The sequence below is a fragment of the Urocampus carinirostris genome, chromosome 17 (assembly GCF_059441175.1).
Source record: "Urocampus carinirostris isolate Australia breed hairy pipefish chromosome 17, RoL_Ucar_1.0, whole genome shotgun sequence".
NCBI lineage: Eukaryota > Metazoa > Chordata > Actinopteri > Syngnathiformes > Syngnathidae > Urocampus > Urocampus carinirostris.
Genome location: NC_142365.1, coordinates 34451649 through 34467816, shown reverse-complemented (window position 1 = coordinate 34467816; position 16168 = coordinate 34451649). Strand labels below are relative to the sequence as shown.

The 16168-nt window shown below is 37.5% G+C and overlaps 1 protein-coding gene across 1 annotated transcript in view; it reads right to left on the bottom strand.

Annotated features, from left to right (window-relative positions):
• Positions 1–16168, bottom strand: part of itpr3 (inositol 1,4,5-trisphosphate receptor, type 3) — a 307422-nt gene that overhangs the window by 221934 nt on the left and 69320 nt on the right. The window lies entirely within an intron of this gene.

The window sequence follows — 16168 nt, the reverse complement described above, 5'->3', positions numbered from 1 at the left end:
AATTTATAAGAAATGCTTTTTAAAATAAAAAGCCTTTAGCAAAACATTTTAAATAAAATGTTATCGCAATTAAATTTTATATAATTGCAATGGTTCTATTTTTTTCCCCCAAAGATTTTTACAAGGTAGTGTAGGGGAAATTGTGGTCTAAATGTGCCTTTTATACTTATATTCTATATTTTATACGTATTTATGTATTTATACGTTTGTATATTTCTGTATTGTACTCTAAACCAGATAAGCTTTTGAGTTGTTTTAAGGCGCAAGCATCTTCAAGGTCGGGACAATAAGGTTCCCAAACCAAAAAGCTACGATTCAGACGCTCACTGATAGACTCGTATCTGTTATCAAAAACTCCCTTGCTAACCATCTACAACTTAAAGGCCCCTGGGTACGTCTTGTTCTGTGGGAGTTTGACTCCCATATTCCAATTTTTCTATTGCTCATTTATTAAAACTCGCACGCTATCTAGCGACCAACATTAAACACTGCATTTTCAAAAACTTTATTGTATCCCCCAATCAAAATCCACAAGACCTTATAAAAAAGAGGCGCACACTTCAGTTTGCGGAAGTATTTCATTTCAATTTACAAGAATGTAATTGTGCCTTGTTTCTATGCGCTTGCTTTTCTTTAATAAATGAGTTAGATTGTAACTTAAAAGTTTCTTAAACGATCCGGACATCGTTTTCAACCTGACAGGTACATTTTATTTCAAAACGTCAGTTTGCTTAATGCCCTTTTGTATCTCTGAACACTGTTTTTTTAAATGCTGTTTTTCTGAAGCCTGGTTTGCCAAATGACGTTTTGACCATTTGTATTTTCCAGTTTTCCACTTTGCAAGATGACTTTTGCTGTCAATCGAAGTTGCTAGGTGGGGCGTGGGCTTGATCCGTAAGGTCAATGATTCTTTCCTGGGTATTAGTAATGCCTGTCCTGCCCTGTAGGTGGCGAACTCTAAAATTCATAGAACCACTGCAATCAGAAGTAAACAAACATGCCTAACTTTAGCGGTGTTTCTGCACATTTTATGACTTTATAAGATCTCATTGAAAACCTGCCATGGGTTGATATTTTTACTAAAGGATTTTTTTTAAATGCTCGGAGTAACTGTTGTTACTCTGAATGCCAAAACCAATGACTACATTATACATACTATACAAGTAATTGAGCACTGTGTGACTCTTGAATATATGCTCATTTGCTTTATAAAAGCCATTAATTCGGGGGTAGCCCACCCCGTGCCCACATTATCATGTGCTTCGGACCCATTCTAAAAATAGATCTAATCACGAAATATCAATATCTAAAATGTGATTAAATTGTGTTGCGATTTTTATTTTTTAAATTGCATGTTCAGTGATGTAAATTAAAAACAAAATGAATAAAAAGTATATAAAAAGCTAAAAAAAAATCCAAGTAGCAGTTACATAATCTGAGAACTCGATCTTGAGCGTCGCGAATCACTCTGAATCGATTTCTACATTCCTAAACATGGCGGGAAAAGGAAGAAACTGAATACTTTTCATAGAGAATGGGAGAAAACATTACAGTGGGACCTCGGTTATCGCGGTTAATGGGGACCAAAACCACCCGCGAAAAGTGAAAATCCGCGAAAATCCTCAAAGATGCCAAAAAAAAATTAGATTTTTTAAAATTATTTAATTTATTATTATTAATTTTAGACCCGGTTAATGGGGACCAAAACCAACCGCGAAAAGTGAAAATCTGCGAAGTAGCGACGCCCCTTCAAAAAAAATAAACTTTGCAGTACACCCCCCCTGTATAAAGTACAATACAGTACACCATATGGAATACGGTTAGAGAGAGAGATTCTTGTTAAACAATCAAACAATAAAACAAAATTTAACTTACCTCTTACAATAAATTCTTTTAACCTCGGATTGGGTTTGCATTCAGGCTGATTTTCTTCGCCCTACAATTGTGGTTCCAAATAACCAGTGCATTTTCCATTCGCACCATGGTCTTATTCTGGGTGTTTACAACCCTTTTGGCATCTTTCGTGAAAGATATTGCAGCAGTTTTGCAGATGTTCTTCTCTTCCTTCTTTATGTACCATACTGATGGGGTTGTATTTATCCTACAGTTGACATTTAATATGTTATATGTGTTCTCAGCCATTTTGAAGAGTTCTCAGCCCGTAAGTTACTCTTCAAGGCCATGAGTTGTTTTTTTATGTACAGACTGTGTTTTTGTTCTCACATACCAACGAAATACATCCTGACCTGGCATCCCATAACTCAAGATTGTTCTTCACCAAAGAGCCTGGGAAAAAGGAGTTTCCCAGGACCAAGGTCACCTGTCATCATTGGATGGAAAGCAGGCCTTCGAAAGAAGACTAATCAACTCTACGTAGCAAAGGCAAAAACTGAATATTAGAAGGGAGGTTTTTCAAGGAGATCCTCAGAGCCAGAGCCGAGCCGAGCCAGAGCGCAGCAAGCAGGGCAGAGCGAGCAAAAAGATGTCTAACAGCAGAATCTCGGCGGCTCTTAATATGATGATTAATAAAGTAACTAATTATAAAGAACCGATTCTCTTTGTCCTATATTGCAGAGCGTTTTATTATAAATGTTGGAAACGTGAACCTAACATTTAATTGGTCCTTCGAAACCGGATTCCAAGATACCAGATGATTCCAGGACGCGAGAGGAAAATCCAGAAAAGACTGTGGCCACAGCATAAAGACCCTCGCGGGCTGGGATCTGACGGTTGACGGAAAGCCAAGGACTTAGAGAATCGTGAGTAAAATTTATTCATAACATTGTGTAGATAACCGGTAAAAGAAATTGACTCGCGAGCGGGGGGGGGTAGATTCTTAAGGTTTAAGGATCCTCCGTCGAAAAGATTAAGAATCCTCTGTAGAAAAGGAAAATCTTAACAGAGACAAAGAGTAAGAATCCTCCGTTGAAAAGGAAAAAATTACGGTGGGCAGATTCTTAACAGAAAAACCCTGACAATTCTAGACTCTATCAGGTAAATAGTTTTCAGACAGTTAAAATTCCGCGGGAGGCGTGGACTCCCCTAACCCAGCGCTTTAAAGTTAGTTAAATTTCACAAGGATGTGCGGAGTCCTCTGTCAACTGAAAATAAGTGGAAAAAAAATAAAAAATAAGAACAAGCGATGTAAGAGCGTGATCACGATAAAAAACAAGACGTCTGTGTGATTGAGAAAGAGCGAATGAAATATAAAGTTGCCCCTGGGCAATTGTATTTTATAAAAAAATAATAATAATAATAATAATAAATACTCGATGAACCCATAGGTGAAGAGTCATTTATAGGGAAGACCCGACCGCAATCGAGCCTCTGTGTTACTGGATAAAAGTGAGAAATTTGGGAAAAATATAAATGAGCTATTTAGATGCGTTAAATCAAAATAATGCCAGAATAATACCGAAAAAGATAAAATATTCCTGTTTTCAGTTCAAAAAATTGGTAAAAAAGGACTGGGAAGAATAGGAAAAATCTAATTGAGTGAATTGAAATACACTAATTTGAGATAAGGGCATTTTTATACCAAAAAATATTGAAAACATTGTTTATAAATACTTTTTTTCTCTTTCAATTAAAATGGAAAAAATGGATTGAGTGAAATTTAAATGAGGAAGATAACTCATAAATAAATAGATGCCATTTTCACATTAAATAGGTGAAGCTAAAATAGTAGATTTAATTGGTTTAAAGAAAAAAAAAAAAAGAGAGAGAAACATAAAGGGGAAAGTTAATTAAATATTAAGAGAGATAATTTGGTGAAAATTAAGTGAGACTAACCTTAATACAATAGATTGGAAAAAAAAAAAAAAAACCCTTACTTTTTCAACATTGAACTGTTTTAAATCTAGAGTAAGTAAATGGGTAGAGTGGAGCACATTATAGAGTGCTTTTGAAGATCTTCATTGACTTGAAATGCGTTGTTTAGATGCAAACCATTTGCGATTTATGGCATTACCTTTGTGGAAATACCGTAATGTATCCTAAAAAGGAGGATAACGAATATACAGGGCCATATAGTGAACCGCGTCGATTAATGGCTGCTGCCTCTTTACTGAGGGAGGAAGAGCAGGCACACAGTAATACGCCTCGCTCCACGCCGCCCCCACAATATGCCAAATATCATTCACATGCGCTAACACCCCCCAGGCCATTTATCCGCTTCAGAGGAGAAGCCGTGAAGAGGGTAGGGTTTTACCGCCCGATTCTCAATGGCTAAAAGGCCAAGTGGACCCCCTTATTGACAGAGTAAAAAATAGATATAGATAACGAGAAACTGATTAATCCTGAGTAGGTCAGATCATGGGTCATAGCACGGCCTTGGCAGTGATTAATTAAAAAGGGATGACGTGATAGGAGTGAAAGAAGAGAAAAGGGAGTTATTTTTCTGGGTTGAATAATGGTTTTAAATCTAGAAGGGGGATTCACACGTGACACCGAGCAAGCTGTGAATAATTAAAAAAAAAAAGAGGTGAATATGAGGACGCAGGAATTAAGTGGACACTAAATTAAGGAGAAGATAAGGTTATAGTTATAGTTGATACAATATTTACACAGAAATATTTGCATGTAAGATGTTACATACAGTTGAGATTTGTGTAATATGCATTTGGTGAAAAATAGTCAAAACATGTGACAGTAATTTTATAGATAAGCTATAAAAATAAAAGAAAATTATATAAAGGATGAAAATCTATTTGAAGGCAAATGAACATAGACATAACATATTGTTTTGCTTTAGAACAAGAAATGAGAGAATTGCAAAGTATTACAATAATAAATTCGACTACAAAAATACTGTAGTGATACAAAAACTACACTATTTTGTTGCCATAATGAGAAATATTATAGACTAAAAAAAAAAAAAAATATATATATATATATATATATATATATATATATATATATATATATATATATATATTAGTGAACTATCGTGAAAACACTGCAAAGGAAGGAAACGTTTGATTTTACAGCAAAAGTGTTGCTCTAACGATGTTTTTGAGTTTCAGAATTTTGGTTCTTGTCTCATTTGGACTCAACAATCCGCTGAGGAGAAAATGGAGGAACGGTGAGGGAAAAAAAGTAGCATTACTAACGATGATGAAGATATTTAAATGGGATGAACGATGGTAAGTGAAAAACTAATTTTTATGATATTAAAGGAATATGTCAACAATAAAGGCGTTACAGGTGAGAACCAGAAAAGTTTTGTGTTCATATTCGGCCGGTATGAACCATAACTATGATAAGTAGATCTCATCTTGTTGGAATCCATCACAGCGATCATCGAGCAGCGATTGGAGGACACCCTGAACTGGTTGCAAGCCAATTGCAGGGCACACAAAGATAGACAATTCACTAGCTCATTCACACATAGGGACAATTTGGACCAGTCAGTCCACTTGAAATGCATGTTTTTTGAAAGAGGTAAGTAAACCGTAACAATGAGAGCATGCAGGCTGGCTTGGAACACACACACCTGTTCCCAGGTCCTTAGTAATGCCGCACACGTGCTGGCCACTGCGCCACCGTGCTGCACACACATATATAATATATATCTCATCTCATCTCAGCAGCTGCACCACTTATCCTCAGTAGGGTCGCGGGGGTGCTGGAGCCCATCCCAGCAATCATCAGGCAGTGGGCAGGGGACACCCTGATATATATGATTTTTTAAACTGAACTATCAATAATGATAATATGATAGGAATTTTGAATTCCGTGTACTAGCTTGCTAAAAGATTTATAGATCTTGGCAGAACCCCTGAAATTTAGTGATACAAAGATCGAACTTATAAATCGGTGACAAATATAGTAGATATCTGCGTATTCATTCAGTTTTGATCATCGAATTATTAATTTATTTTCTGCATTTGTTGATGGTAATTGCGAATAACAGGCTTGTCTTTTTCCATTTTTCTACTTACTGTACTTTTCTTTAACATCTTAGTACAACATAATTCGTGATGTCAATCATCAAAGCAAATGAGCCGTAAAAGTAAGCTCTCTTTGATAAATTGAACAAGGAAAAAAGCCGTTTGTCTAATAAAAAGACTGACCTTCGCTCAACAAGAATTACCAACAACAATGACGTAATCTCGAAGCGACGAGATCTCATTAGCGAAGATCGGGGTGCAGGAAAATAAAAACTCATACAAAATAACGATAAGGCTTGTAATGCGTTAAATCTTTGTTAAAGAGTAAACTAAATGATAATGACAATTTAAAGGAAAAAAAGTTGCGTCCCCAGCATAAATGATGCGTCTAGGACAGGTAAGTGGGAAAATGAAAACACTGAGTGTATAATACAAGATAATTATACAGAATAGTTTAAAAAGAAAGGATATTTGAGTAAACAACTAATCATTTTTCGTTGAAAATGCGAATAGCAAAGGGTAATAACTTTAAGACGTGTAGTTTTGCTCCTAATAAAGCAAGGACGATTAAAGCAATGAAGATGACTAAAAACGGTCCATAATTTTAGTGTCAAGCTTCTCGTTCGTAAATGGACAAATTCAAAAGAGGCGTAATACGTAAAAAGATTATTTCCTTAGTTGTTCTCGTATTCAATAATACATTACTCTCAATAAAATAATCAAAATTTTGAAAGAAGTTTGAAAATGACGACAAACTAACACAGAAAAGAAAATTCGAGATTAGAAATCATTAATAACGTAGCTGAAGCTATTTCAGTCAATGAATGAATTTTTTCCTTTTAAACAGGAAAGAAACTAGTATTAATAGTCAGACCAGATTTGTATAGCCTTGATCACAAGGGATCTCGAAGGGCTGCATAGAACAAAGACTGGTGCGTAGAAGCAAAGATTGTTGTGCAGAATAAAAGATAATGAATAAACAAAATAAATACACTCAACAAGATGGTTCATGAGTGACGGGTATGTATTGCTCTATATTGAATCAATAACAAAAGATTGATTATGATTACAGAGAGAAGAAAATACAATTAGAAAAGTTATGACATTAAGTTCGATTTGGCATTTTTAGAGATTTTTTAGATCTTTTGAGATTTTTGATGTTTAGATAGTGTGTGGGTTTGGAATTTTGACAAGTTTAGCCCAAAGGACAATTGGGAGGACAATTGAATACACACTGAATTTTTTTTAGAATGAGTGTTACGATTGACAAGTGATAAGCAAATGTGTAACAAATACTGACTTATGGTTTGGTTAAGTTAAAAAGGGAACGGTTTCTATGGAAGAGAATTTTTAGAAGACAATGAGAAATAGATTGAACAATCTTGAAGAGGTTCATAAGAAATTAAAATAACGGATTAATTGATTTTGAGACATATCATGTTAATCTAAAAATAATTGCATGGGAAATAAATGGGTAGAAATTGATTAAACTAAGATAATGTCTACTAGTACTTAAATTTAGAGAAAAATTTAAGACATAGAGTAATCCGGCCAATTTACTAAAAAAAAAAAAAAAATCCCACTACGTAAGCACAGTGGAATTAACGAGACTCTCAAGTGCCAGTGAATTCCGCAAAAAGACTCTTTCTAAGTCTCCAAAGGACATATAAATCTGTCAAAAAGAGGCCATGGACTAATTTGCTGAAAGAGCCAAAGACATCAGTCATCCATTGTCTGCGCCGCTTATCAACAGCGTGGCCAAGGGAGTGATATGGAGCACATCCCAGCTACGCTCATAAACAACGAGCTCAAGGGAGTGTGGGGGTAACACACACGGCGAGACGTAAAGTGTTGGGCCTGCGGTCGAAAGGTCACATGTCCTTTGAATGTGAAGAAGAAAGCTCTGCTAAGCAACACCAAACAGCGTGACTAGGCCAAGATAGTATTCTTTTTAACCGGAGAGGACGAGGAATTGTTGACGCAGATTCCCGAGAAATTATGGTCTCAGGGGCCTACGGACGTGGGCCTTGTAAAAGGGGCATCTCCTGTAGTAGTCAGACCAAAAACAGAGCATCGCCCTAGAATAAAACAATATCCACTCAAGCCAGATGCTATGGCTGGGATACAACCAGTGATTGAAAATTTAATAAAAGCAGGGGTGTTAGTGGAATGTGCCGACTCTCCAGTAAACACGCCACAACGTGCACTCCTTGGTTAATATCGTGGACCTATAACAACTCTGTGACAGTGACTGTGCCACCAAATGCCACCATTGTGATGTCCATACCGATAACCTCTTTAAAAGGGTTCCAGTGAGGCAGTCTAGGGGGACAGCCAACACATATTACTGGGCAAGGGTGGGAGGAGTACTGGTGGTACGTGTTTGGACACGGAGCGTTCCAAGGGTGGGAGTGTTTGGTTATAACGGAAGCAGGGGAGTACTGGACCCCAGGGGACAGCTCTGAGGCCCAGTATTTCAAAAAATCGGGTTAAATTGCAGCATCAAGGAAGCAATTTACAACTGACTATAACCGTTACAAACCAGACAATTCAACCTCCGGGATCAGATTTTTTTTAACAGCACGTGCTGGGGTTTCACGTTATGGGCCTGGTCCTCGGGAATGGACCTCGTAGTGTGTGTAAATGACAGTATGAAATCGACTGATCAGCCAAAATTAAGTAACTACTCTGTAACGACAAATATCACATCAGTAAGCATGTCAGTCGAAGACATTGATGGGTGGTTCAAAGTTACCACAGGAATTTCAAGGATAGATAACAACTGGTTGCTAATGGCTGAGCAGGCGGCACATGCTGTCATGACTGATTGTGTTGTGTGTAGTCTGAAGGGTATACAATGTCACCAAATGTTGACAGTCAATATAACATTTAAACCACTCTCCCGGAGTGACATCTGGTGGTGGTGTGGAGGAGACAAGTTGTATGATAGACTACCGTACAATACCACAGGATTGTGTGCATCTGTGTCTCTTATTTTACCTGTGTCTATAACCGCCACCACAATCCCTGAATTGCTAACATCTGTGAAGAGCTTGTTACCACATGCATGGAAAAGTAAAGGTCTACCTATGCCTGGAGTGACAATGATCCTACATACATCGACAGCATCGGTGTTCCAAGAGGCGTACCAGATGAATACAAATTAGCAGATCAAGTAGCAGCGGGTTTTGAATCTTTGATTTGTTATTGGTGTACAATTAATAAAAATGTTGACAGATAAAACTATATCCATTTCAATGTGCAGAAGTTAGGAAACAAAACAGAACAAGGTTTCTCCGCCATACACGAGCAACTCTCTGCTACCTCCCTCATGGCTTTCCAGAACCGGATTGCTGTTGATATGCTACTGGCTGAAAAGGGAGGGGTCTGTTCTATCTTTGGTGACCAATGTTGCACGTTCATACCGAACAACACGGCAGCAGACGGAAGTCTGACAAAGGCCCTGGAAGGCCTCAGGTCACTTAACAACAAGATGAAAGACCACTCAGGAGTTGACACATCAATGTGGGATGGTTTTGGAGATACGTTTGGAAAATATAAAAAATAATATATCAGCTATGATGGCGATAGCCGTTTTTGCGGCAATTCTCACATTGTGTGGATGTTGTTGTATTCCGTGCATAAGAACATTGCTAACGAGACTAATTACAACAGCTCTTGCCCCAATGCAGGCAAAGATGGTACCTTTGTATGCTCTGTTGCCCTCGGACACCAATGCTGACGATGACTCTGGCAATTACCATAAAAATGACGATGGTGAAAATTGTAATGACACAAATGTTGATGATGATTGCCTGTCTCTGCATTTTACTTATATTTACTCAGATCCTGGTCATTATGACGACAACCTCTAAGTGTAACAACTGTTGTTGTGTTCATGATTTCTCTGTTGAAAATCGTATTGCGAAGTGACAGTTGAATGAAGTATTAAATCACCAATAGGATAAAGAGGAGGGAATGATGGGGTTGTATTTATCCTACAGTTGACATTTAATATGTTATATGTGTTCTCAGCCATTTTGAAGAGTTCTCAGCCCGTAAGTTACTCTTCAAGGCCATGAGTTGTTTTTTTATGTACAGACTGTGTTTTTGTTCTCACATACCAACGAAATACATCCTGACCTGGCATCCCATAACTCAAGATTGTTCTTCACCAAAGAGCCTGGGAAAAAGGAGTTTCCCAGGACCAAGGTCACCTGTCATCATTGGATGGAAAGCAGGCCTTCGAAAGAAGACTAATCAACTCTACGTAGCAAAGGCAAAAACTGAATATTAGAAGGGTGGTTTTTCGAGGAGATCCTCAGAGCCAGAGCCGAGCCGAGCCAGAGCGCAGCAAGCAGGGCAGAGTGAGCGAAAAGATGTCTAACAGCAGAATCTCGGCGGCTCTCAATATGATGATTAATAAAGTAACTAATTATAAAGAACCGATTCTCTTTGTCCTATATTGCAGAGCGTTTTATTATAAATGTTGGAAACGTGAACCCAACACATACCGTGGATTCATTCAGGCCATATTGTCGGGCTACGCTCGCGTAGCTATTTCCTGCTTTCAACTTGTCCAATTAACTCACTTTTTTGTTAATCGTTAACATCTTTCGCTTTTTCTTCGGTTCACTAGATGCACCAAGGGATAAAGAGCGTTTAGGAGGTATCACAAAGGGCTTCAAAAAACTTTTAGACTTAAAAATTCACCGCGAGAAAAAGGCTAACTAACTGCTAGCTATGGCGAGAAGCGTACAGTACTGTACTGTATACGAGGTAAGCGTGGTCTACTATAGTGAATTGACCAATGGGGAGTCGAGTATTCAGCGAGTGCTGGCCAATGAGCTTGCGTTTATGGCCGTGACGCTTACCGTATACGTGCATTTCTTTGTGTTTTAAAATTTTGTAAGATGATGCAATTACTAATTCTAATTGAATATTTTGTTTTCAAATTTTGTAAAATAATGTAATTTCTAACGAAGGTGCCCGTCATGGTTTGTCCATAATGAACACCATGTTCAGACATAAGGGTGTCCATATGTGCACTTGGCACCAGAGGCGTGTTCAGGAGAGTGAGTGATTGCTATCGCGAGCTATCGCTAGCTTCTGAACGGCCAGTGATTATTGAGCGCTCGCGTGCCCGAGTAATCACGGGAGAAAGACCGCTTACTTTGATTTCCAACATGGCGTCGACAGTGCAGAAGATGGAGGATCTCACCCTGACGAGTGCTGTTGGCGATGTAATATATCGTCTTACATTGCCTGGTAATGTTTGTGAACAATGCAAGACAGGTATGACCCTTCCACTGCGTTTAGGATAACCTTAACTGTGTCAATATGCGAACTGTCGCTCATATCAGCCAACTCGCTCAAAGCAAGCTGTAGAACGAAATCCATTGTACTGTCGTCGGCCATTTTGGATCAGTAAGGCAATCACAGTGAGCGATTACAAAACGTTCAGCAGTGCGCGGCAAGCGATTATCAAGAGACTACATGTCTGATCACTCTCCTGAACACGCCTCAGGTCACCCTAGGCCGTAGTTCGATGATCGACTTTGTCGTCGTTTCGTCGGACCTGCATGTTCTGGACACTCGGGTGAAGAGAGGGGCGGAGCTGTCAACTGATCACCACCTGATGGTGAGTTGGCTTCGATGGTGGGGGAAGATGCCGGCCCGACCCGGCAGACCCAAGCGTATTAAAATATAGCCATTACCCATTAAAATATAGCCATTACCAAATTTTTTAGCATGAAGCAGTTAGCATTAATCCTTTAGCATAACTTTATGAATATTGTTTTGTATCAAACACCTTGTTTTCAGTGCTGTTTTAATTGTTTTATAGAAGTAAACAACTGTTAAGATGTTTGTGATTTCACTAAAGCTAAAAAAGTGCTTTTTCATCGTTTTGTAGTCGGAGACGGGCAATTTCCTCAAACCCACCCTGTTTCTACAGCCTGTTACTTAAAAACAAAAGAAGCTAGAATTTTTCCCAATGAAAGAAGAAGGTCTAAACTTTCTTTTGATGTCTTGAAAAATCAGTCAAAATCCTCAAAAACGTCCAGCAGTGGGAGGATGGCGGCTGAGAAAATCGCTGGCAGTGAATGAGTTAAGGAGAGAAGCGAATGACAATGCCGTTGGTGGCAACAATTCAGTGCCATGGCAAAAATGGAGTTAAAATATTGAAAAACATAAAAAATCTATTACAAAGTTAAAAATATATGTTTTGTTTTATTGGCTGCATGTTTAGTGATGAGCAAAAATGTGATATTTTATTTTTATCTAATTAAAAAATAGTTTGTTTTTACATAATTTATCATTGTATAAACATGGTGCATAGTTCATGAAACTGATACTTTTGATAGAGTATTTTCTTTTTTTTTTTGTTTCCCTTTAATCATTTGTAATTGAAACAATTGGAAAGGTAAAGAAATACAATATTGCATGTTGAAGTTTATCTGTTTCCTACCTTGTTGAATCGTCCTGAATGATTATTAATCATTAAACAATGTCCAAATATCCATGTGTTCAAATTTAAATACAAAAAAGCATTACTGGCGAAATACAGAGATGAAGAAAATGGGATATGAGGGAGACTGGAAATACTGCACTTCAAACCATGGCTAACTTTTTGTTATTGTGCTATTATCACATCAGAACTGTTATAAATATTGTGTTCATTTTTATTTTTTTATTGATATTATCACTGGTGCCGCAGTGACATTATGCGCATTATGATGTTGAGGGATGGGTATTGCGAAGATTAGTGTATAAAATATGTGATTATTGTAACTTATAATTATAGATATCTGACCTATGTAATAAGTATATCCATGAGATTTTGTTGTATTGTACACAAGAGGGAGCTATCTATAAAATGTATTAAATAGGGAAGATAAAGGGGTAGGAAAAATAAGCATCTGCTTCTGACTACCCCTTTTCGAACATTTTGTGGGACATTATTTCGTTGTTGACTCATTGTTTTTGTCCTGTTTTTATTTTTATGTTCGAAATAAAATTTTCATTCATTCATTCATTCATTCATTCAAATTCAGTTCTCACGTAAAATATCAGTAAGATAGAAATTTTAATGAATTAATTGATTAAATTAAAATTCTTGTTTCGGAAGTGTGTTATCAAGGTGTCCTCTTGGTTACTCCGCGCTTTTGAAGTTGCTCTCGGTCTCAAAAAGGTTGAAGACGGCTGCATTAAGTGGAATCTCATTTATCATATTTCCTTTAAAATAAATAAATCAAAAGATGAATAAATAAATTTGTTTGATGCATATTCAGATTGGGCAGCACGGCAAAGGAGTGGTTAGCCTGGTCGTGGGATCAAATCCAGCTATCAGCCTTCCTGTGCGAAGTTTGAATGTTCTCCCTATGCTTGCGAGGGTTTCCTCAGGTTATTCAGGTTTCTTCCCACATTCCAAAAACGTGCATTTCAGGTTAATTGGCCGGTCCAAATTGTCCTTAGGTGTGAATGAGTGTGTGATTTGTATGTCTCCTATGTGACAGATATACAGTAGATATACGTGTGTACTGAGTTTAAGGATTTTATTTCCCCGCACTAGACCATACATTTAGCAGAATTTATTTATCATTTGATTGACGATATTGCCCTCAAACTCTTTGTCAACAAAAATGACATGGTAATTGGTGAGTATTAGCTGGGGAGAGGGATCTTTCTAGGCTCCTTTTGAGAGTATGCATTGGAGATTCAAAAACACCACCTAAATGAATGCCTCCTGAAGAATTATGTTGGGTCATCTGCGGTCCAGAAATGTACAAATCTAACGGTCAGAAGGGTCTGTGTTTGTGTATGCCTTTAAATATATACTATGAGTACCGTATTTTCCGCACTATAGGCCGCACCGGGTTATAGGGCTCACCCCCAAAAAATAGTTTTTGGTCCTATATCTTCCATAGATAAGGCGCACCAGATTATAAGGCGCTACGATGGGAACGTAGACAAAACAGTCAGATGATTCAGTCGAACTGATTAGCCCCTTAACATTCCCAAAGCTTGCAAAGAAGCAAATACGTGTCGTAGACACGTGCGGATGCGGTGTCCGTACGATGTCACTCAAATGCATCATTTCAAATATCATTCGGAAGGTTAAAGTCTTGGGATTCAAGAAATGCCAAACATTTCTAAGTTTCTATTTTCTTTTTCGCTCGCAACTTTTCTGTGCATATGACAATAAACACTTGGAATTGAATTTAATTCACTCAACTCATCACAGCAACATCAAGATCGTTCTAAAACAAGATACCGGGAAAATATAAAGCCGCATAGCTCACCTAATTTCTCACGTTCAATATTGATACGCAACCATGGTCTTCTTACAACCGTGAGTGTAGTAAATCCAGGAGAGTAAAATATTTACAAATACAGACTAATGAAACATGTTTATTTATGGCGTAGTTTAGCAAGCTTGCTATTCAGTCATCTTTTTCGGCCAATTACAGGGTTTGTTTTGGCCCTCTAGCCTATCCGAGGCTCCGAAAAACTTCAGCAAATAGCGATCGATTTAATTGATGATTGACACATCTTTTTCGGCCAATTGTTGAGTTTGTTTTGGCCCTCTAGCCTATCCGAGGCTCCGAATAACTTCAGCCAATAGCGATCAATTTAACTGATGATTGACACATCTTTTTCGGCCAATTGCAGGGTTTTTTTCGGCCCTCTAGCCTATCCGAGGCTCCGAATAACTTTAGCCAATAGCGATCGATTCAAATGATGATTGACACATTGGTTAGCCAATGAAACGCCGGTATATAAATCCCAGCATACACCGCGGACTACTCCACGTTCGGGGGAAAATCGAGACGGCGGCTGTTGCGTAAATTGCGAGACCTTGCGATTTAATATTGAGCCATATATAAGGCGCACTGTATTATAAGGCGCATGGTCAGCTTTTGAAAAAAATTAAGACTTTTAGGTGCGCCTTATAGTGCGGAAAATACGGTACTTGTATGTATATTACCATTTTCCTCAGACTGCAATATGCAGTAAAACAGTAGTCCAGCCTCAAATTCCCTTTGGTCCATAAAAGGAAATTATAAGGTAATTCGATCGAATGGAGTCAGCAGCCCTGATAGTAACCCGTTTAGCTGCCTTGCACCCAGCTCCCCCTCCTCCGCCATCTCAGACTGTTGCTCTCATGGCCCCACTCCCCGATAAAATCAAAAGGGCCCTGATGATGGACAAAACAGTTTGGGGCAGAGACTTAAGATAGATAATTGTTAATTTTGCTACTTGAGTCTGTTTCAATGAATCACCCAATCAGGCCAATAGCCTTGCCTCTTGGTTTGATTGCAAAATGTAAAACTGTAAAAGCAAATGGTCAAAACGTCATGTGGCAAACAACGCTTCGGCAAAACAGCCTTTGCCAAAAGAGTGTTCGGAAATACAAAAAGCCATTAAGCAATATTACGTTTTAAAATAAAATCGACTTATTATTAAAAAATAGAACCATGGCAATGATGTAAAATTCAACTATGATAATATTTAAATAAAATGTTTTGCCAAAGGTTTTTATTTAAAAGGCTTTTTTTATCAATTGAAGATTCGTTTTAAGGATGTTTTTATTGATGGAATATTTGTTTAAGGGACGTTTCTATTATTTAAATGTTCATTTTATCAATTGAATTATGGCACTCTTGGGAATCCAAACTTGTCACCATTTTTCTGTAAATGCAGCAAGGCGGGGTGCTTCGAATGGAATTTGGTGGGTGTGGTGTTGATAGATGCAAAAAAAGCTTATGCACATAATCAACGGTGTAAACGTATCCAGTCAATTGGCAAAAATACTACATAGATCCTACAAATTTATTATAAAATTACCACAAAACTAAATATAAAATTTGTTGCTTCAAAACAGGGATTTAATATATTATTTTGTCTTTATTCTGTTAAGAAAAATATTGCAATGGAAAAACTACAAAGATACTACCACAGTAATAGTATGATACAATTATACTTTTCCAGAAATATCACAACAGAATTACTGCAAAAGTAGGACTCCTGTAATACAACAAAAATACCACGGATATACAAAAAATATCCTATAAAAATACTATAAATCAAATCTATAAATAAATACTTACAAAATGCTACAAACATAAAAGTACAGCAATACTATAAAAAGACAAGGGAAATATATAAAACTCAGACTGGAGAAATACTACAAAAATACAACTAAAGTAATACAACTAAAATACGGGCTGATTATGCTCCCACCAACAATGATTTTCTTCACATTAGCATGTGAA